The sequence below is a fragment of the Chiloscyllium punctatum genome, chromosome 25, assembly GCF_047496795.1.
Source record: "Chiloscyllium punctatum isolate Juve2018m chromosome 25, sChiPun1.3, whole genome shotgun sequence".
Taxonomy (NCBI): domain Eukaryota; kingdom Metazoa; phylum Chordata; class Chondrichthyes; order Orectolobiformes; family Hemiscylliidae; genus Chiloscyllium; species Chiloscyllium punctatum.
Genome location: NC_092763.1, coordinates 88,139,918 through 88,162,399, shown reverse-complemented (window position 1 = coordinate 88,162,399; position 22,482 = coordinate 88,139,918). Strand labels below are relative to the sequence as shown.

At 44.0% G+C, this 22,482-nt stretch overlaps 1 long non-coding RNA gene across 1 annotated transcript; it reads right to left on the bottom strand.

Moving 5' to 3' along the window:
- Positions 1-4,959: 4,959 nt before the first annotated feature.
- On the bottom strand, positions 4,960-11,654 carry LOC140496106 (uncharacterized). Its single transcript, XR_011964156.1, has 2 exons — positions 11,579-11,654; positions 4,960-5,923 (listed from the first exon to the last, which is right to left on the bottom strand). It is a non-coding gene; the product is annotated as an uncharacterized lncRNA (long non-coding RNA).
- Between the last annotated feature and the right edge of the window lie 10,828 nt (positions 11,655-22,482).

Genomic DNA, 22,482 nt, shown 5'->3' with positions numbered 1-22,482 from the left:
CAGCCCAATTCTGCTGTTTATCCAAGACCCCCTGCAACATTCTTTTCACACTGTCCACGACTCCACCAACTTAAGTGTCATATGCAAACTTACTAACCCTAACCCATCCACCTATTCCTGCATCCAAGTCAATTTATAAAAAAGACAAAACAGCAGCAGTCCCAAAACAGATCCTTATGGAACACCACAAGTAACAAGGACTCCAGGTTGAATATTTTCCATCAACCACCGCTCACTGCCTTCTTACAGAAAATCAGTTTCTAATCCAAACTGCTAAATCACCCTCCATTCCATGCCTCTGCATTTTCTCCAACAGTCTACCATGTGGAACCTTATCAAAAGCCTTACTGAAGTCCGTGTACACATCAGCTGCCCTACCCTCATCCACATGCTTGGTCACCCTCTTAAAAAACTCAATGAGGTTTGTGAGACATGACCTGCCCTTGACTAAATGATGTTGATTATCTGCAATCAAATTGTTGCTTGCTAGGTGATTATAAATCCTACCACTCACAAACCTTTTCAAAACTTTTCCTACAACAGGGGCAGCACAGTGGGTTCAGTGGTTAGCACTGCTCCCTGACAGCACCAGGGATCCAAGTTCGATTCCAGCCTTAGGTGGCTGTCTGTGTGGAGTTTGCACACTCTCTCCCAGTGTCTGCATGAGTTTCCTCCCATAGTCCAAAGATGTGCAGGTCAGGGGAATTGGCCATGCTAAACTGCCCATAGTATTAGGTGCATTAGTCAGAGGGAAATGGGTCTGGGTGGGTTTCTCTTCGGAGGGTCAGTGTGGACTTGTTGGGCCGAAGGGCCTGTTACCACACTGTAGGGAATCTAATCTCATCTAACAGATGTTAAGGCTCACTGGTCTATAATTACCTGGGTCATCTCTACTGCCCTTCTTGAACAAGGGCACATTTACAATCCTTCAGTCCTCTGGTACCAAACCTGTAGACAATGACGACTCAAAGATCAAAGCCAAAGGTCTCAACACCTCCTCCCTAGCTTCCTAGAGTCTCCTCAGATAAATCCCACCTGACCCAGGGGACTTGTCTACTTTCACTTCTTCCAGAATTGATAACACCCCTTTCTTATTAACTTCAATCCTTTCTAGTCCAATATCTCATTCTTCTCCTCTACAATATTCTCATTTTCCTGAGTGAAAACCAATGAAAAATATTTGTTTAGCACATCTCCGATCTCCACAGGGTCCACACACAACTTCCCATTTCTGTCTATGACTGACCCTATTCCTACCCTAGTCATCCTTTTATTCCTCACATACCTATAGAAAGCTTTAGGTTTCTGCTTTACTGTATTTGCTAAAGACTGCTCTTGTCCTCTCTCTGCTCTTAACTTTCTCTTTAAATCCTTCCTAGCTGATCTGTAACTCTCCATCGCCTCATCGGAACCATCTTGCCTCATTAACACACAAGCCTCCTTCTTCCACTTAACAAGAAATACAACTACTTTAGTAAACCACGGTTCCCTTATCAATTCCTCCCTGTCTGACAGGGACATACCTATCAAGGACACCCAATATCTGTTCCTTAAACCAGCTCCACATTTCCAATGTCTGCATTTTGCTATCCCATTCTACACCTCCCAAGTCTTGCCTAATCACATTGTAATCACCCATGCCCCATCAATAACTCTTGCCCTGTGGCATGTACCTATCCTTTCCATTGTTAAATGGAATCGATTTATGGTCACTCTGTCCAAAGTGCTCACCTACCACTGAATCAAACACCTGGCCTGGTTCATTACCAAGCACCAGATTCAGTGTGGCCTCCCCTCTTGTCAGCATTTTGACATACTGTGCCAAGAACTGATCCATCCAACATAGAGTTATAGCACTTCCAGTCAATGCTGGGTAAGTTAAGGTTCCCCATAATGACCACCCTGTTTCCTTCACTCCTACCCAGAATAGTTTTGTTGATCCTCTCCTTCATATCCCTGGAACCTCTGTTGAGGTCTACAAAAATCTCCCAGTGTGATCTCCTCTCCTGTTTCTAACCGCAGCCCATACCACCACAGTAGACCAATCCTCGTCAAGTTCTTTCAGCCACCATTATATTGTCCTTGACTAACAAGGCCACACTACCTCCTTTTTTACTGCCTTCTCTGTTCTTAGTGAAAGATCTAAACCCTGGAATCTGCAACATCCATTTGTGACCCTGCTCTATCCATGTCTCCAAAATGGCCACAACATTGAAGTCCCAGACACCTACCATGCTGCAAGCTCACCTACCTTATTTCAGATACTTCTGGCATTGATGTACACACTTCAAACCAGCTTGCTATCTGCCAGCACATTCCTGTGACCATGAAATCCTCCCAGACACGTTCTCTGAAATGTTCTGCAAGTTGGTGTCCTGAACATCCCCGGGGCACACACTCAGTAACACCACTTGGCCAAATACTTCAACTCCCCCTCCTACTCCACCAAAGACATGCAAGTCCTAGGCCTCCCCTCCACCGCCAAATTCTAGCCACCCAAAGCCTGGAGGAAAAATGCCTCATCTTCAGTCTTGGAACCCTCCAGCCACATGGGATCAATGCTGATTTCACCCTCAATGCTGATTTCACCAGTTTCCTCAGCTCTCCTCTCCGACCTGACCCCAGATTCAACTCCAACTTGGCACTGCCCTCTTGAACTGTCTTACCTGTCCATCTTTCTTCCCACCTAACCGCTCAATGGGCCAAATCGCCTCATTTCACATTGCAGGGATTCTATGATTTAAGAGAATGGATCACAAAATGAAGGATGTTATTAGCTAGTTATATAGCACCATGAAATCCTGTCCACGCCCTTCCTACTCACATCTCCTATGCACTAGAACTACACCACAGGGTCCCACCCCCCTGCTAGGCTAGTTTAAACCCACCTGAATACCACGTGCAGTTTTGCTCTCCTTATTTAAAAAACTGGCAATAAATGCTGGCCCAGCTAGCATTGCCCACAACCCACAAGTGAATAAAGGACATAAATGCATTGGAGGCTGTACAGAGGTGGTTTACTCAAATGATATCCAGAATGAGCAGGTTGTATTGGGATAGTTTGGACTGAATGGGATTGATTTCACTGAAGTTTACCGAAGAAAAACAGGTAACTCAATTCAAGTATGTAGGATCCTGAATAGTCTTGAAAAGGTGCACGTAGAAACGTTTCCACTTGCAGGGGATAAAGGCGCCAGTGTTTTAAAATTAAGGATTGCCCTTTTAGTATATAATTGAGAATTTTATACATTCATGAGAATGTGTGCATCACTGGCTTGGCAAGCAGTTATTGCCCATGTCCAAGAGTTAACCATATTGCTGGGTCCGGATGCATTTAATCCGGACCAAGTAAGGACAACAATTTCCTTCCGTAAGCAACTTTACATGGTGACTTTTTCTGACAATCAAATATGGCTGTATGGTCATCATAACCGTTAATTCCCAATTTTGATTGAATTCCAATTTTACCATTTGCCGTGGCAGGATCGCATCTGCATCCTCAGGGTATTACTTGTGTCTCTGGATTGATAGTTTAGCAAAAATATTAGTAAGCCATCACTAGTCCTCAAGGAGGCAGAGTCAGTGAACACCTCTAAAGCTTAAGCAGAGATCAAAGGTTATTATGTGTAAATAGGGATGAGTAACTTGAAACAAACATCAGCATTCATTTTATACAGTGCAGGCTTGGAGAGTCTGAACAGCTTACTTCTGCTCCTACCTTGTATACTGGAATTTCTTAGCTGCAGGCAAGAAAGTGAAGTTAAGGTTGTAATCAATTAGTCATGATCTTACTGAATGGCAGAGAAGCCACACTGGGACTAATGGCAAACTCCTGGCCCTATTTCTTGTCATTATCGTCCTCCACTCCCAGGTCACACAGCAAATACCACAGTCAGCAGTCTAAATAACCAATTAAAATTTCCCTTCAAATTACAAACTAAGTTGCATACCAGTGCTGCCACAATGATGCCCAGTTGTCACTTTTTTTTGAAAAGAGCAAAAGTATGTAAATATTTTATTTTAAATGACACAATTAAGAAACATATACAATCTGCCTACATAATTCTCAGACCATTACTTAGCTCTATCATGCAAAACGTCTTGCGGATTACAGATGGATACCGTGCAATTTTACTGAAGAAGAGGAATCAAAATTGCATCGTGATCCACCCGACAACAGCAAGACGAAAGGAGAAAAGAATAATGGATTTGACATAATTATTCCACATGTCGTCAAGTCTTTTCTTCCTCCACAGGCCGGGACAAGTGCAATACTGTTAACACAAGACCCAGTAATGCAACTAATCCCCACCCATGCAGAAACCAGCCTGCATTGCTCAAATTTATTGGAAGTACTACTCGTTGTCTATTTTACACATGCAGCTCTTCAGAAACCCACTGCTACTGTCAGTTTTGCATGGATTTGCACAGCATCAGGTACGTACTAGCTGAATGCAAACCTGCAAAACTAACTGTAAACAGTAACCCACGAAGACTTCCATCCTTCCACACTTTGAGGTCTTTCACTGTAATTTGTCTAGCATGACTGCAAGTGCTCATGTTACAGTAGATTTTATACACTACTACCTGCACTATGAGCACTTTGGTATTGCATGGACAGCTAAATATATCCTGCAGATATTCAGAAAACACTAACGAAAAAGAGTGCATCTGAAGATTGCTCATTAAGGAGATAAAGCAACAGCAGCCAAGGCAAATGTCAAGCAGCAGTACAGTTCCCTACTAGTTTTGCATAGATTTGCACAGGTCATGTCTTCCTGTAATACAAAACTGCAAAACTGGCAGAAAGTTGCAGAACTATCATTGATGCAAAAGCAATTAAAGCACATTTGAGACACTTTGTACATTCTCTTGCAGAATATACAAGTCACCTTCAAATCAAAGGGTGCATCTTTGATTTAATGTTTCTGAAGCAAAGATTTAATTAGACTGGTAGGATCAGTGTTCTGCCCTTTAATTGTCCTAATTACTTTCAATGCATTTGAATACAAGACAGCATTACATGCAGTAACCTTTTAACATGACACTTACTTTTCGGAATTTTCAATCTTCTGTACCTCATGTCATTCAGGACCTGAACACATTATTGTAAGAATTCATGATATCCCTGCCAACACATGGCACAGAATGGAGTCAGCAGCCTTGCAAGACAGATAATGGTCGGAAAGACAAAGCCACACTTGCCCACCACAACTCAAATTGATATGTCTTGTGGGACAATGGATTAACTCAAAGTAGGGATCCCACAATATTCACAGAGTTTTAACTATACAATTTAGTGCTACAGTACCTTTACAGTAAAAGCAATTTAGAGACTATAATAATGAAATACTGTAATAGCACATTCTCATGCTCAATGAACTGCAGAAACATACCAAAGCATTTTGGTCTTTCAAATCTAATCATTTCACTTCAAACCAAAGTGTCAAGTAACTTACAGAATAAGACATAAGCAAAATAAAAATCACAAACAACGTGCGTGCTACTTTGTCAATTGAAATTTAGTTTATACCCTTTAACATGTCAAGTGTGATTACCAGGCTGACTGTGTAGCATCCTGTGCCAGAAGGAGCACTTAGGGCAGTAGATTCTAAGCTATATCACTAACTGCACTAGATGCACCTTAACACAAGGGGTACGTTAGCAAACTGCATGCACAGGCTTGCAAAGCAATTAACACAGCAGTGCAGTGTTAGGATGGGGTTGAGGCCTGGGATGATTGCAGGTAAACATATCTGCCAAGGTAATGCAATAAGTGCTTACACTGCAGTAGATGCACCCTGCTACCTGCACTGTAAGCACTTTTGCACAACTTGACCCAATCCAGTGCAGGGTTGCTTTCTTCACATTTAACACCCATTCAACAAATCTTCAAAGCGATGCTCCCTTTCTATGTTCATGCCTGCTGGGATAAATAAAAAAAAATCACCAACTAGTGATTAAATAAATTGATACAATGGCTTTAATAGATGAACTGCATTCATCACAATAATCCAAAATTCAAAACAAGGCCACTAGAAATGTCTTGCAATTAAATTTTAAAGATCAAATCTTATCCGAACAAACGAATCCCAACTGAGGAGCAAACTACTGCAAATGCTGGAACCTGTACCGAAAACAACAAACACTGGAGTTAGCAGTCGGTCAGGCAGCATCCATGGTGAGACAGCAAGCTAACGTTTCGAGTCGAGCCAACTGTTCATCAGACTCTGCATAAGTCATCTGGACTCAAAATACTAGCTTGCTGTCTCTCCATGAATAATCTCAATGAATACAGATGATTGACATCCAGAGACGGTGGTCAGGACTGTATAGCCTCACAAACACATGTATTCAATTATGTCTCTGACTGCATTTTACATATGAAACAGTTAAAACCTGACAACTGATACTAGACAGTGCATCATGTCTTAGAAATGTTCAGAGGCTGTAATATATATGGTCACTGGGCTCATAATCTCGAGACTCGGATTAATAGTCGAAAGAACAGGAGTTCAAATTCATTTAGAGTAGTTTGAGAATTTGAAGCTTTTTTTTACAACTGGAAACAGAGCCAATCTCAGTAAAAGCAATAATAAATGCCCCCAAGGAAAGCAATGTGAAGCCTTTATGTTGCCTGACGTATGACTCCAGTTCTACTGTTACTACTGACTGCAGATTAACAAGGCAATTACAGATGACAGTATCTCTTAGGAATTACATACAGAGTCCTATCCCAAAGTCTTAAAGACCTCTTTTGGTTTTAGCTTGGAGAAACCTGCTCCAATTACCTGGGACTGATTATATTAACTAACTAGCAATGTTATTTCATTAGGAGGTTTGCTTTCATTCATTTTAAAACAAATATTCCCCACGGAATCACAGAATGGTTTCAACACTGGAGGCTTTTGGATGGAACTCTGCATAAGCACCTGGTAGTAGTCAGTCACTGCTCCCCCCTCCCCACCCCCACCTTCAGGTAAGGAATCCTTCTGAAAGCCTCCACTGAATCTAATTCCAACTTACACTCGAGCAGCACATGCCAGATCCCAAGCATTCACTACGCTGATATGGTGTCCACATTGGCAATAATGAAAACAATTTCATTAAACAAATACCCCCAAGCTTTTAATGTTTCCATAGAGTCAATGAGAACTGTTTCTCCTTGAGAACCGTACAGACACCTCATGCGTTTGATGACCTCAAACAAATCTCATTGCAACCTTCAAGAAGTGTCCCAACTTCACTGATCAACTTTCTTATGAATCTATTTGCAACTCCTCTTAATACCCATTCGCATCATGGCAGAATCCTGTGGAAGAAATCCAGCTGATGATCTGGGGAAACCATCCGTTTAACCAAAATTCAGTGAGGATTCCACACCTTCCTACTCCATTGGGATAATCTCCTTCTCTTTCCCAGCTCACCAAGTGGGCTCTCCCTTACACTTATACGGCCTGTGCATGGAGAGAGGGAGAGCGAGCGTGCATTCAAGAAAACAGGTGTGTGCAAGAGAGTGAACGAGAAAGGAAGAAAGGAAGAGAATGGCCTCATACAAGACAGAGACAACCAGAGGGCGCACGCAAGCAAGCGAGAGTATGGGCATGCTCAAGTGAGAGAGAACAGACAAGTGAGCAAGCAAGAGACAGAGCAAGGATATGAAAATCGGAGTGCGAGACAGAACGAGTTCGAGCGATAGAACCTAAAATTTGGTAGGAAAGTACACCGAAATGCAGAAATAAGACATTTCCAAGTGGATATGGATAGGTTAAGCAAATGAGACAAAATGCAGCAGATGGAGTTTAACAAGGATAAGTCTGATATTATCCATTTTGGTTCAAGAATTAGAAAGGTAACGGATTGTCTAAACGGAAAGAAACTTCAGAGTAATTGGTTGCAGAGGGATCTGGGTATCCTCGGGCAGGAAACACAGAACTGGTTTGCAGGCATAGTAGGCAAGCAGAAAGAAAGTAGAATTGCTAAAGGAATAGAGCATAAAAGTAGGGAAGTATTGCTGCAACTGCACCTGGAGTATTGTGTACAACTTTTGTTCCCTTAATTGAGGAGGGATGTATTTGCATTGGACATATTTCAGAGCAAGTTCATTAGATTGATTCCAGAGCTGAGGGGCTTGTCTTATGAAAACACATTCAGTAGTTTAAGCTTATATTCTCCGGGGTTTAGAAGAACAAGAGCAGTTATAACTGAGGTATACAAGATATGGATCGAAATTGACAAAGTAGACAGAAAGGATGTTTCCTAATGTGCGGCACCTTAAAACAAAAGATTGATTTTTAACTAGAGGGTAGCAGATTTAAAACAGACGAGGAGTAACTACTTCTCTCAAAAGGGTCATGAATCTGTGAAATTCATGACTCCAGAATATGGTGGATGCTGGGACATTGAGCAGATGGACAGATTTTTAATTATTAATGGGTTTTGGAGATGAGGCAGGAAAGTGGCGTTGAGGCCAAGATGAGTTTAGCCATAATCCTATCAAATAGTGCAGCAGACTCAAAAGGCTGAACTGCCTGCTCCTAGTTCTTATGTAATTGGGTGCTTTCGTCACTGGAAGCCTGTATCCACTGGGATTTACAGCAGTGCTGAAGTCCTTGCTGATTGAGGTATAAACCAGATAGGGTGAATAGCGCTGAAAATGTATTGCTGGAAAAGCGCAGGTCAGGCAGCATCCAAGGAACAGGAGAATCGACGTTTCGGACATCAGACCAAAACATCGATTCTTCTGTTCCTTGGATGCTGCCTGACCTGCTGCACTTTTCCAGCAACACATTTTCAGCTCTGATCTCCAGCATCTGCAGTCCTCACTTTCTCCTCAAAGATAGGGTGAATAACCAAGGTCTTTTTTCAAGGGTAGGAGAGTCCAAAACTAGATGGCATAGGTTTGAGGGTGAGAGGGGAAAGATTTAAAAGGGACATAAGGGGCAACATTTTCATGCAGAGGGTGGTACATGTGTGGAAAGAGTTGCCAGAAGTGATGAAGGAGGCTGGTACAATTACAGCATTTAAAAGGCATCTGCTTGGGTACATGAATAGGAAGGGTTTAGGAAGCCATATGTTGGCAAACGGGACTAGATTCATTTACAATATCTAGTCAGCATGATGAGTTGGTCTGAAGAGTCTATTTCCACACTGTACAAATAGAATGGAATCTCTACAGCATGGAAACAGTCGATTTGGCCCAAGTCCACATCAACTCACTGAATATTAGGGCGATGGAGGCAGAAACTCTAAAGTATTAGTCGTATTTAGACCTATGCTTGTAATGCTAAGGCATACAAGACAGTGGATGAAAAATAGTATTAATATAATTCCGTTTTTTTTAAATAGGAGAAAGTGAGGACTGCAGATGCTGGAGATCAGAGTTGAAAAAGCGCAGCAGGTCAGGCAGCATCCAAGCAGGAGAATCGACATTTTGGGCATAAGCCCTTCTTCAGGAATGAGGAGGGTGTGCCATGCAGGCTAAGATAAAAGGTAGGAGGAGGGACTTGGGGGAGGGGCATTGGGAATGCAATAGGTGGAAGGTGAGGGTGATAGGCCGGAGAGGGGCTGGGGGCGGAGAGGTAGAGGCGGCCACATGGGGAGACAGGCCACCTACTTGCAGAACGTTTCAGAGAACACCTCTGGGACACCCGCACCAACCACCCTGTGACTGAACGCTAACTCCCCCTCCCACTCCGCCAAGGACACGCAGATCCTTGGCCGCTTCCATCGCCAGACCATGGCATCACGACATCTGGAAAAAGAGCGCCTCATCTTCCACCTAGGAACCCTCCAACCACAAGGGATGAATGCAGATTTCTCCAGCTTCCTCATTTCCCCTCCTCCCACCTTATCTCAGTCCCAACCCTCGGACTCAGCACCGCCTTCTTGACCTGCAATCTTCTTCCCGACCTCTCCGCCCCCACCCCTTCTCCGGCCATCACCCTCACCTTGACCTCCTTCTACCTATCGCATTCCCAACGCCTCTCCCCCAAGTCCCTCCTCCCTACCTTTTATCTTCGCCTGCTTGGCACACCCTCATTCCTGAAGAAGGGCTTATGCCCGAAACATCGAATCTCCTGCTCCTCAGATGCTGCCTGACCTGCTGCGCTTTTCCAGCAACATATTTTTCAGTTTTTAAAAAAATAGTCAGAGACTCAATGTGCATTTTTCTGTATTGCCAGCCTCTATGTTTTGTGGGTGAACTCAGAACGAGAGAGCAGTTTTAAAACTAGCAGTCACCCTAGTAGGACAGAGATTATTAGATTAAATTCCCTATAGTATAGAAACAGGCTCTGTGGCCCAACAAATCCACACCACCCCTCAAAAAGGAACCCCTCCCCCTACCTTACATTTACCCCTGAATAATGCATTTAACACTATGAGCAATTTAACACGGCCAATTCACGTAACTGCACACATTTTGGATTGTGGGAGGAAACCAGAGCACCTAGAGGAAATCCTCACTGACACAGGGAAAATGTGCAAACTCCACAAAGACAGTCACTCAAGACAAGAATTGAATCTGGGTCCTTGGCAATGTAAGGAAGCAGTGCTAACCACTGAACCACCGTGCCATCCTGAGAAATTTTATCTGATAGGTCAGCAATTCTGGAACACTGAGTCAAATGCTGGAGGAGAGCAGGTCATTGAGTAGTTAAGATTGGGTAGATGAATTCTTGTTAGATAGACAAAAAGATTATTGGAAACGAGAAGAACATGAAATTTGAAACAAACAGATCACCTGTGATATTACTGAATTACAGAGCAGGTTTGAATGGTCTCCTTGTGCTAATTTGTATTGCCTTGCCTGACCTGTTGCGCCCCTCACATCATTCATTCCACCCCACCCTCATGCTTTTCTTACAAATCCGCGCACTCAGAAACTCTGAATAAGGAAAACGGCAATCCGTTAAAAATGGCACGCAGCTGGGGTGCGCGCGCTCTTGCAGGAAGCCTGGCCACGCGCTCCTTACCTGACCTGACCTGACGCGCTCCGCGCGCTCTCCTGTATCCCAGGGCGCCATCTTTTTTGAATAAACTTTTAGTTCCCGACAGGCCACGCTGCCTCCGCGCATGCGCATTGCCTTCACCTCGCTGCAGGCCTAGAGCCTCCAGTCGCGCCATGTGCTCACTCCGAGCCCGAAAGATCGGCCCGGGATCAAAGCCTACTCCTGACTCCATACCACCCGCTCACAGCCAGTACAAACCTCTGCCCACCACCGACCTTTGCTACCCCCTCTTGCTCTCAGCCTAGCCCTATTCCCCGATAAAGAAACACTACACAGTCCCATTTCCCCACAAACCCGATGGCCGCTCACCTTCCCCGAAATTCCCAGATGGCAGATATTTGGCGGGAGGGGGATGGGGGAGGGCGGGAGGGGGATGGGGGAGGGGGGGGGGATGTTCGCCGGGAGGCGCTGTCCCAACGGTGCACTGGCGGCGGCGATCTCGGCACAAACAACAACCGGCCCATGGGGAGGTGGAGTTCGGGTCCCGATCGGGGGTAAACACGAAGCTGCCGACAATGACTACCTGCATCGACATAGCCCGGGAAGCAGGCCCGGTGAGAACTCACCAAACAACCCGTTCACCCGGCGCCCCTCACACCGACTGCCGCTAGCCCGGCTTTCCGAAAGTGGCGCGAAGAGCGGCCCATGTGACCAGCCCGACTGACCCCGCCCCCAGATCAATATGGACACGCCCCCTCATCAACATGGACACGCCCCTAAAACATTGCCGTTTCTGGAAAACAAACATAAAGATATATTGCTGGAAAAACTCAGAAAGTCTGACAGAAGGCAGTCGAAACGTTAACTGTCCCCAGATGCTGCCAGTTCTGCTGAGGTTTTCTAGTAATTTCTGTCTTTGCTTCTGCTCTTCTCGGAATCAGAATGTAATTTTGTCCAAAGTTTTATTTTCTGTGAAGGATCCTCTCTGCTCAGCTGTTGCCTTTGGTGATACAGCATTTGAAATTGAAAAACTACAAACATTTTCCGGAACAATGCAGCAATAGAGAACCGAACTGCTTCCCTCCCAGCCCAAGTCAGAGCTATACCCTGAACAAAGTCAAAAGTCACACAACACCAGATTATAGGAGAAAATTAAAAATCACACAGCACCAGGTAAAAGTCCCATAGGTTTAATTGGACGCACTAGCTTTCGGAGATGAAGGAGCAGCGCTCTGAATGCTAGTGCTTCCAATTAAACCTGTTGGACTATAATCTGGTGTTGCGTGATTTTTAACCTTTGAGCCTGTTCTGTATCCAAATGGCTGTTTCTCCCCGTATACCATGTCATCTAACCTTGCTAACCAGTCTCCCATGGGGAACCTTGTCAAAAGCAATAATGAAGTCCATATAGATCACATCTACTGCCCTGCCCTCATCAATCCTCTTTGTTACTCCTTAAAAAAACACTCAATCCAGTTTGTGAGACATGATTTCCCATGCATAAAGTCATGTTGACTATCCCTATTCAGTAGAGGAGAAAGTGAGGACTGCAGATGCTGGAGATCAGAGCTGAAAATGTGTTGCTAGTCCTTGCCTTTCCAAATACATGCACATCCTGTCTCTCAGGATTCCCTCCAACAACTTGCCCACCACCAACGTCAGGGTCACTGGTCTTAAGTTCCCTGGCTTGTCCTTACCACCCTTCTTAAACAGTGGCACCACTTTAGCCAACCTCCAGTCTTCCAGCATCGCACCTGTGACTATCGATGATACAAATATCTCAGTAAGAAGCCCACTAATCATTTCCCTAGCTTCCCATAGAGTTCTAGTGTAGACAATAGACAATAGAGAATAGGTGCAGGAGTAGGCCATTCTGCCCTTCGAGCCTGCACTACCATTCAATATGATCATCCTTAATCAGTATCCTGTTCCTGCCTTATCTCCATAACCCTTGATTCCACAATCCTTGAGAGCTCTATCCAACTCTTTCTTAAATGAATCCAGAGCATTCCACACAGCCACCACTCTCTGGGTGAAGAAGTTTCTCCTCATCTCTGTCCTAAATGGTCTACCCCATATTTTTAAGCTGTGTCCTCTGGTTCGGCACTCACCCATCAGCTGATCAAATATATGTAAATTTGTAATCTTTATTAGATTAAAAGCATTGGAGCAGCAAAAGGCTATTTCGTCCTTCAATTTTGCTCAATCATCCCATAGGATCATGCTTCCCATCACTGGCCGTGGAAACTAAGCTTGCTGAAGTCATTATTAATACTGTTAAGGCACTGAGGATAATGCGACAGGAGGAGGGTAATATGTCCAAAATGTCATTTCTTACACCTATAGTAGATATGCTGGGTTTTCAACTGGGGGTAATGGACCCTGGATTTAAGCTTTGGGCAGCTAGGGGAATCTCCTGTTTGTGTGATTTATTTGAAGGTGAAATAATGATGTCCTTTGACCAAATAATTCGTAAACATGGTCTAGTTAGCAAAGACCTTTCCTGCTTTTTTCAGGTCAGGGATTTTATTCAGAAAGGGACCACGCTCTTGAACAACTGCTGTAGACCTACTTTGGAGAAGAGGGTACTTTATGCTAAAAGTACTCTCTCTGTTAGTATACTTTATCGTATGCTGGGGAGTGATCCTTCAAAAGACATTGAGCAGCTTTGCTGGGTTTGGGAGAGGGAATTAAGGGTTGAAATTTCTATGGGGGCATGGTGGGACATCTGTGACAATTCGAGGAAGATCTCGATTTGTAATAGGACCTATTCCATACAGCTAAAGATTTTGCATAGGGTCCAGACCATCTCTCAAAGTTTAAGTGGAAGCATTCCCTTTTGTCTTAAGTGTAAGGAACGTGACAGGCACCTGGAAGTACTCAGGGATGCCCTCATAAGAACGGGGTACAATGCTCAACTCATCGACCGCCGGTTCCGATGTACCACAGCAAGGAACTGTAATTACCTCCTCAGGAGACAGAAACGTGCTGCAACCGTCAGGGTACCCTTTGTTGTTCAGTACTTCCCAGGAGCTGTTCTTCGTGACTTGCAACATATTATCAATGAAAATGAGCACCTCGCCAAGACCTTCCCCACACCTCCACTGTTTGCCTTTAAACAACTGCCAAACCTCAAACAGATCATTGTTAGTAGCAAGCTGCCTGGCTTTCAGGACAACTCCATACAACCCTGCCACGGTAGGCACTGCAAAATGTGTCAGAGTGTGGACATGGACACCACCATTACACGTGGGGACACCTCCCCCCATGTACGTGGCAGGTACTCATGTGACTCAGCCAACGTTGTCTATCTTATATGTTGCAGGCAAGGATGCCCTGAGGCATGGTACATTGGGGAAACCGAGCAAAGGCTACGACAACGGATGAATGGGCACCGCACAACAATCAACAGACGGGAGTGTTCCCTCCCAGTTGGGGAACCCTTCAGCGGTCCAGGACATTCGATTTCGGACCTATGGGTGATCATCCTCCAAGGTGGTCTTCCGGACAGGCAGCAGCGAAAAGTGGCCGAGCAGAGGCTGATAGCCAAGTTCCGTACCCATTGGGAGGGCCTCAACCGGGACCTTGGATTCATGTCACATTACAGGTGACCACCATTGCACTACACACACACACACACACACACACACACACACAAGGACACACACACAAATACACAGACACTCAACACACCCTTACAGACAGACACACACACTCCCATACTCACACATGCATCTTGTCAGAGACTTAGACCACTCTACACTCACGCACACACATATACACTCTCTCTCACAGACACTCATAACCCTCCAACCCAGACACACGCACACACTCACACATGCACCCCCTCATAGACTTAAGACACTCTACACTCACATTCATACACATATACACTCTCTCTCACACTCACAACCCCCCAACCCAGACAGACACACACACATGCACACACAGACACAAAGACTCACATGCATACATATACATATACACATACATTTGTGGGGTGAATTTGTACTTGCAGAGTTACATTGTACTTTGCTCAAAAACTGCATGAATTCATGTCAAACACTGTTATCTCACTTTTTAGATTAGAATCAATCTAAACATCATGACACACACAGAGAACACAGGGGGCTAACACCTTCAACATATTGTCTAACTAGCATCAATTGTTACAGTTAACCTGAGAATGCAACTTTTAAAAAAAGGTTTTGTGAATTTACACATGAAAGAAGTGAAACTATCATGGTATTCAAACAGATGAAAGACTCAATAGACAATCAAGGTATTTTTCAATGTATAATTTCAGTTACATCACACTGTAAACTTTTGCTATAAATTCTGTGTCTTACAATTGTGTCCTCCACAACCACTTGATGAAGGAGCGGCGCTCCGAAAGCTAGTGCTTCCAGTTAAACCTGTTGGACTATAACCTGGTGTTGTGTGATTTTTAACTTTGCACACCCTAGTCCAACACTAGCATCTCCAAATAAAGATAAACATCAGTAATCTCACTCATTGTTTATGGTCCTGCCACAGGTTCCATACATATTGAGTTCTGTGGCAGGGGTTATAGAGAGGGTCAAAGGCCGAGGTACCGAGGTTAAGATGGAGCCTATCTCTCTCCTCCTGGGCTGACCCCAATATACCCTCTTTGGATGCTCATGGGAAAAAACTTTTTAATATCCTCACTTTCTGCGCAAGGAGAAATATTTTAACGTGTTGGGCTTCTGAAATGCCCCTTCCCAGATCTGCTAGGTTGGTTTAGGCTTATTTTGGAACATAAACCTTTGAACTTTTTCATGAATATGGTGCGCTGGAAAACAGAAAATGTTTATTGGATATGGCTGCCCTTTCTGAACTACTTGGATACAAACTTATTTGCCATTTTAACTAGGGCTTTTGTGTAGTCATAGCGTTCTGACTTAGTGTACTTGATGTCCTTGAAGGAAGAATTCCGAATATTGTATGTGCAATACTTAGTGCTCTCAGAGATCGGGAGCTAATGTTTTGTTGTGCTGAGCTGTTTTGCTTGTTCAAATGTTCATTAACTATCTTCATTGATTTGTCTGTTCTGCACATGGGTATCATTGTGTTTTGGATGTATTGCAATGTTTGCTGGTGTTGCAATTTATCTTCCTTTTTTATGGTTTTGTAAAGAAAGAAAAGTTTGATTAAAATGACCGACATTTAAAGGGATATTTCAGAATATTCAGGATTAGTACATTTAAACTATTCAAACAGAAAAATTTCAACGAGAATACCTGTCAACCATAGTTAAGAAAGCAGCAAACTTTAGGAAAAGGCATGTGATTGTGTAAAGATAATAAGTAGGTTAAAAAACAGGGCACATTTCAAAGAACGGCAGGGAATGACTAAGAGGTTAATCAGAACATACAGATTGGAATATGTGAAGATACTAGCTAGAAATGCAAAAAAAAGAGCAGAGGTCCTACGGGTAGCAGAAAAGGAAAACAATAAATGAAATGAGTTTTGGTCCTCTAGATGGTGAGAACGGAGAATAAACAATAGCACAGCTCCATAATGTAACATAATTATAGAGTAAAAACAGTAATAATAATACATAAGAAAGAAATAGCAACTGTCTTCACAATAAGGGGTGTAAAATTTCTGAGTAATACCTGTAAATTAGAAGACTAAAGAAAGAGAAAAACCTGAACATTATCATTAATGGTGAAGTGGTCATGCTGCAACTCTATAAAATATTGGTCAGGCCACAGCTAGAATATAGTGTGCGGTTCTGGAATGCACATGATAACAGCGATGTGGTAGCACTGGAAACGGTGCAGAGGAGATTTACCAGCTTGTTGTCTGAGCTGGAGAGTGTTAGCTATAAAGAGAGATAGGTAGACTGGAGTTGTTTTCCTGGAGACTGAAGGGGGACATGACTGAGATGTATTAAACTGTTAGGGGCACAGATTGGGTAGACAGGAAGGAACTGAGTTTTGGAGAGGGATTGAGTTTCGGAACCATGAGATCATGATGCAGCTGTATAAAACTCTGGTGCAGCCACATTTGGAATACTGCATACAGTTCTGGTTACTGCATTGTAGGAAGGATGTGGAAGCTTTGGAAAGGGTTCAGAGGAGATTTACTAGGATGTTGCCTGGTCTGGAAGGAAGGTCTTATGAGGAAAGGCTGAGGGACTTGAGGCTGTTTAAGTTAGAGAGCAGAAGGTTGAGAGGTGACTTAATTGAGATATATAAGATAATCGGAGAATTAGGTGGGACAGTGAGAGCCTTTTTCCTCGGATGGCAATGGCTAGCATGAGGGGACATAGCTTTAAATTGAGGGGTGATAGATATAGGACAGATGTCAGAGGTAGTTTCTTTACTCAAAGAGTAGTGGGGCATGGAATACACTGCCTGCAACAGTTGGAGACTCGCCAACTTTAAGGGCATTTAAATAGTCATTGGAAAGGTATATGGATGAGAATGGAAAGTTTAGGTGAGATGGGCTTCAGATTGGTTTCACAGATTGGCACAAAATTGAGGGCTGAAAGGCCTGTACTGCGCTGTAATGTTCTATGTTCTAACCTTTCTTCTTGGTCAAGGGACCATTAATCAGGGGGCATAGACCTAAAGTAAGGGGCAAGAGACCTAGGGGGATGTTAGGAAAAACCTTTTCACCCAGTGGTGATAGGAATCTGGAACTCACTGCCTCGAAGGGTGGTATAAGCGGAAACCCTCATGACATTGAAGAAGTATTTTATGTGAACTTGCAATGCCAAGGCATACGTGACTATGCTGTAAATTGGGATTGGAATAGTTGAGTGCTTTTTTTTGACCAGCACAAACTTGATGGGCTGAAGAGGCTTTTCCTATGTTGTCGATCTATTACCATATAACATTATGGTAATGAATATGGATTGCTAAGTCTATGGGTCCTAACAAATTTCATCCTAGGATCATACAGAAGGTAACTAATAATGTAGCAATGCAAAGGTGGAGAATGTGCGGAGCATAGATGCTGGAGATTAGCGTCGAGAGTGTGGTGCTGGAAAAGCACAGCAGGTCGGGCAGCATCCGAGGGGCAGGAGAATCGAGGTTATGGGCATAAGCCCTTCATCAGGAATGAGACTTGTGGACCGGGAGGCTAACACATAAATGGGGGGGGGGGGGGGGGGGCGGCGGGGAGCGGGATGGGGGGGAAGGTAACTGAGAAAGTGATAGGTAGATGATGGTGAGGGAGAAGATGATTGGTCAGAGAGGAAGGTGGAGTGGATAGATGGGAAAGGTGATGGACAGGTCAGGAGGGCGGTGTCGAGTTGGAAGCTTGTGACTGGGATAATGTGGGAGGAGGGGAAATTAGGAAACTGTTGAAATCCACATTGATCCCTTGTGGCTGCAGGATCCCAAGGTGGAATATGAGGTGTTCTTCCTCCAGGCATCAGGTGGTAGGGGTTTGGCGATGGAGGTGGCCCAGGACCTATATGTCCTGGATGGAGTGGGAGGGGGAGTTGAAGTGTTCAGCCATGGAGCGGTAGGGTTGGTTGGTGCAGGAGTCCCAGAGAAGTTCTCTGAAATGATCTGCAAAGAGGCGTCCTGTCTCCCCAATGTAGAGGAGACCACATCGGGTGCAACGGATACAGTAGATGATATTAGTGGAAGTACAGGTAAATTTCTGTTGGATGTGGAAGGATCCTTTGGGGCCTTGGCCGGAGGTGAAGGGAGTGGTGTGGGTGCAGGTTTTGCACTTCCTGCAGTGGCAGGGGAAGGTGCCGGGAGTGGGGAGTGGGCTGGTGGGGGGCGTGGACCTGACGAGGGTGACATGGAGGGAAGATCTCTCCAGAACCCTGATAGAGGTGGGAAAGGAAATATATCTCTGGTGGTTGGGTCCGTTTGTAGGCGGCGGAAGTGGCGGAGGATGATGCGATTTATGCAGAGATTGGTGGGGTGGAAGTAAGGACCAGAGGGCTTCTGTTCTTGTTGCTTTGGGAGGGGTGGCATGAGGGGAAGAAATTGAGGGCTTGGAGGCCTCTACCGTAACGGATGGATATGTACAGGGACTGGATTCCATGGTGAAGATGGGGCATTGGGGGCCGGGGAAACGAAAATCTTGGAAGTGATGAAGAGCATGGATGGTGTCTCAAACGTAGGTGGGGAATTCCTGGACTAAGGGGGACAGGACGGTGTCAAGGTAGGCAGAGATGGGTTTAGTAGGACAAGAGCAAGCTGAGACAATGGGTCGATCAGGGAAGTCAAGTTTTGTGAATTTTTGGTAGGAGGGTTCATGGACAATGAGGTTGGAGGCTGCAAAGGTGCTAAGCAATGCAAAAGTGCTAAGTTTCAAAACTATATTAGATTCTGGAACATAAACAATGTAAACCCTCAATTTAAGAAAACAGGAAACTATCGACCAATTAGCTTGATAGTATCATTTAGTTTTATATACCAATTAACTTTTGAGTAGCAATGGGATCAAGTTTTACTGAGAGAAAGCAGGAGATTGGGGTTGAGAAACTTATCAAACGTGATTGAATGGCAGAGTAGACTCGATGGGTTGCGTGGCCTAATTTCTGCTCTGATGTCTTATGGTCTTATGGATATTTGTCATAGGCAAAGCATAAGAATCAATCATTAAAGAGGTTATAATTGAGCACATTGAAAAACCCAAAGGAAACAGGAAGAGCTAACATCATAGAATAATAGAATCTGTCTTGTGTGGTAAAGGGTGATTCAGCTCAACAAGTCCATGCTGACTCTTTGAACAGTATCCCACCCAGACTCACCCCACTACCCTATCACTGTAATGCTGCATTTCCCATGGCTAATCCACCTAACCTACACATCCCTGGACACCATGGGCAATTTAGCATGGCCAATCCACCTAACCTGCACATCTTTGGACTGTGGGAGGAAATCAGAGTACCTGGAGGAAGCCCACGCAGACATGGAGACAATGTGCAAACTGCACACAGAGGGTCACCTGAGGCTGGAATTGAGCCTGCTAACCACTGAGCCAATATGCCACCCCCAAAATTTGGATTTGTGAAAGGGAAATTGTGTTTAACCAATTTATTTGAATTCTTTGAAGGAGGAACATTCTGTGGATAAACAAGGGCCCATTAACATATTGTACTTGGATTTTCAGAAGGCATTTGACAAGATGCCATGTAAAAAATTATTGCACAAAGTAGGAGCTCAGAATGTGAGGGGTAACATATAAGCATAGGTCAAAGCTTGGCTAGCTGGCAGAAAACAATAGGCCCAAAGATCTTAAGATTGGCAGGATGAGATGAATTGGGTCCATGCTGGGCCCTCAACTTTTATCAATGACTTAGATGAAGGCATGGTAGCTAAATTTGCACCTGACTCAAAAGCAGCAAGTAAGGTTGTAAAGATGAAAAATGGATGCAGACTAATATAGATAGGATAGGAGAATAAGCAAAAATCTGACTGATGGAGTATATATGACAGTGGCAAAATTTGAACTTGTTCACTTTGGTGGGAAGAATAAAAAAGTGTCATCAGAGTAGTAATATCAGTGCACTAAGAAAAAGGATAAAATATGGTGGATATTAGTTGAGAAGCCAGAGGGTTGGGAAGTCTTTAAAAACCAGCTGAGGATAACCTAAAGAAACAATCAGGGAGGGTAGATAGAATCTGAGAGTATACTAGCTAATAATATAAAATAATGCCCCATTCCATCTCTCACTCTTGCATGAATTGATCATTCTACCCGCAACTGTTCAAAGAATTTTTTTAGATGTCTAAAAGGTAAGAGAGAGGCAAGAGTGGGCATTGGACTGCTGGAAAATAAGGCTGGAGATGTAGTAATAGGGAAATGGCAGACTAACTGAATAGATACTTTGTATCAGTCTTCATAGTAAAAGTTACCAGCTGCATATAGAACTTCAAGTGAGGTCGGGGGCAGGGATGGGTATACTGCCCATCATGGGGCAGCTGAAAGGTTTGAAGGTGGATAAATCACCCGGACCAGGTGGACTACACCCAAGGGTTCTGAAGACGAGAGCTGAGGAGATTGTACAGGCATCACTGGAAACAAGAGGATCCCAGTGGACTGGAAAGTGGCTAATGCAACATTCCTGTTTGTGAAGGGAGGAAGGAAAAAGATGGGAAATTGTAGGCTAATAGACTGACTTTGGTTGTTGGTAAGATTTTGGAGTTCTTGGAAGTGCATGGTAAGATAGGGCAGAATCAGCACGGCTTCATCAAGGGCAGTTAATGTCTGACAATTCTGTTAGAATTCTTTGAGGAGGTAACAAGTAAATTAGATAAAGGAGAGCCATTGGACTTGATCTGTTGGATTTACAGAAAGACTTTGACAAGGTGCCACACAGGAGGCTGCTAAATAAGATGACACCACAGTGTTTAGGACTCTAGCTTGGATAAAGGTCTGGCTGACTGGGAAGAGGCAGACAGTAGAAACAAAGGTATCTTTTTCAGGATGTTAGCCAGTGATGAGTGGAGTTCTGCAGCTATCCATGTTGGGATCACAACTATTCACGTTATACATTCATGATCTGGACGAAAGAACTGACAGCATTGTTGTTAAGTTTGCAGATGACACAAAGATAATGTTTGGAGTGAGAGGTAATGCTGATGAAGCAGGGAGGCCGCAGAACTACTTGTTCAGGCTACAGGAGTGCAAAAAGAAGGAACAGATGGAATACAATGTGGGAATGTGTGAGGTTGTACAACTTGGTAGAAGAATAGAGACATAGACTATTTTCTAAATTCCTAATGAATGGCTTTTGTTTGAAACATCAACTCTCGTGCTGCTTGGATGCTGCCTGACCTGCTGTGCTCATCTAGCACCAGAGGCGGCATGACGGCTCAGTGGTTAGCACTGCTGCCTCACAGTACCAGGGACCCAGGTTCGATTCGAGCCTTGGGTGACTGTCTGTGTGGAGTTTGCACATTCTCCCCGTGTCTGCGTGGGTTTCCTCTGGTGTCCTGGTTTCCTCCTACAATCCAAGGATGTGCAGGTTAGGTGAATTGGCCGTGCTAAATTGTCCATAGTGTTCAGGGATGTGTAGGTCAGGGGTAAATATAGGGGAAGAGGTTTGGGTGGGTTACACTTTGGAGGGTCAATGTGGAGTTGTTAGGTCAATGGGCCTTTTTGACTCTAACTCTCCAGTATATGCAGTACTCACTTTCTCCTATTTTCTAAATGGGGAAAGGCTTAAAAAATCTGAAGCACAAAGGAACTTTGGAGTCCTAGTTCAGGATTCTCTTAAGGTTAACATGCAAATTCAACTGGCAGTTAGCAAGACAAATGTAATTTTGCATTCAGTTCAAGTTGGCTAGAATACAACAGCAGAGAACTGCCAACTCATGTACTTGATACCCCATCTTATGAAGGAAAGCATGTCGTATGCCTTCTTGACCACTCTATCAACTTGCGTTGTCACCTTCAGGGTACAATGGACCTGAACACCTAAATCTCTGGACATCAATTTTCCCCAGAGCTTTTCCATTTACCATATAGTTCACTCCAGAATTGGATCTTCTAAAGTGCATCACCTCGCATTTGCCCAGATTGACCT